Below are 1,601 nucleotides of genomic sequence, written 5' to 3' on the forward strand. Positions count from 1 at the left end.
TATATATATATATATATATTGCCTTTTCAAAGAAGAGAGAGTCCTCTAGTGGCCACAGTAAGTTCTATCTTGAAGCCCTCAAAAGAGAAGAGTCTGTAGAGGGAGCCTTTTAATTTCTAAGAGCTATGAGAGTTGATGATCTGGGAGGAGCAAGGAATGATGTGAAGCAGTAAAAGACACAGAGAAGGATGACAGTATGGCATGCATCCAAGACTCCTTGTTCCGATGCTGGCGTCAGTCAGGGGATTTGATGAAGCCTTGGAGAGTTGAAGATGTGAACCACTGACTTATCAAGATCTTCCTGATTATCATTAATGATTTATTACTGTTTCCTCCTCCTTGCTCTCTCAGATCATTTCTCACTTATCCACACTGCCTTTGGACCACACTGGTGCCTCTCCTACAGCTGTCAGAAACACATGGAGCCTTCCCTTGCATAATCCTAACTGAAGTAGCTAAGGCAGAGAGAGTCAGTTAGCATTATGTTTGTATTAAAAGGAAAAAAAGAGTCAAGAAAAATACATTTGCATTTCTGGTTTCTGGCTTTTTTATCCTCATTAGATGGAGAGAGGAGGATCATGAGGTCATTTTTCTCTCTTTAATTCTAATGAAGCAGCTGGAGAGATCAAAAAATCATTGTGCATAGTCAAAACCAATTAAAGGGAGAATACTAGCAACCTGCAATTATCTATATTTTTAAAAATGATGCCAGAGATTTAATTGGATAAATAAAAGTCTGCCTGTATTCCAGTAACAATTTGCTTAGTAACTCCGCTGTAGACATTTCCCCAAAGAAACTACTGTGTCTATTTTTGGAGTCTTCATCAGTTAAACCTAAGCACATGCTTCCAACATAGTGGCCAGGTAAAAGGCTTTAAGGATTGGGGAAAGGCCTGAATCATATGGCTACTGCCCAAAGTGGCAATCCAAAGTAGAAAATACAATTCGCCTGCATTCTCATGGCCTTCAGGAGGCCACAGAGCCATTCCAGGTGCCCTAGAAAAAAAGGAACCAAATGTAATGAATGAAAATAATCACTTATCTAAGAACCGCAGTCACTGTGTAGAGAGCATTGTTCCGATGCTATGGTGATGAATCATTTTGAGAATCAAACTGTTGCATCATGGACTGCCTTTCCATACAAGTAGACCACACAATGGTGGGTCATGCTCCACTTCAAACCATGGGCAGTTTACAGAACGAAATGTTCCCCCCTGCCACCATGTATTATGTCTTTCTGGAACTGTCACACCTCTCCAATTCAGGAACATTCTACCCAGAAAGTGTCACTTTGGCATAAGGATTACTTTGAAGAAACAAACAAATAAATAACAAAATCACTGAAAACAATAGAAGCAGGAACAGTCTACAACAAAGCACAAGTTTTTCTCCTTCTAAAACAGGAATTTCTGTTGTTTGTTATTTTTTTCTAAGGAAACCACCATTCTAGAGATGTCTCCCTGCCTAGTGGCACAGGCCTGTAATCTAAGTGCTGAGACAGGAAGATCCCAAATTTAAGGTCTCTTTGGGCTATAGATCTCTCTCTCGCTCTTCCTCTCTTCCTCTCTCCCTCCCTCCCTCCCTCCCTCTCTCTCCCTCCC

This window comes from Mastomys coucha, unplaced genomic scaffold (genome assembly GCF_008632895.1).
Source record: "Mastomys coucha isolate ucsf_1 unplaced genomic scaffold, UCSF_Mcou_1 pScaffold12, whole genome shotgun sequence".
Lineage (NCBI taxonomy): Eukaryota > Metazoa > Chordata > Mammalia > Rodentia > Muridae > Mastomys > Mastomys coucha.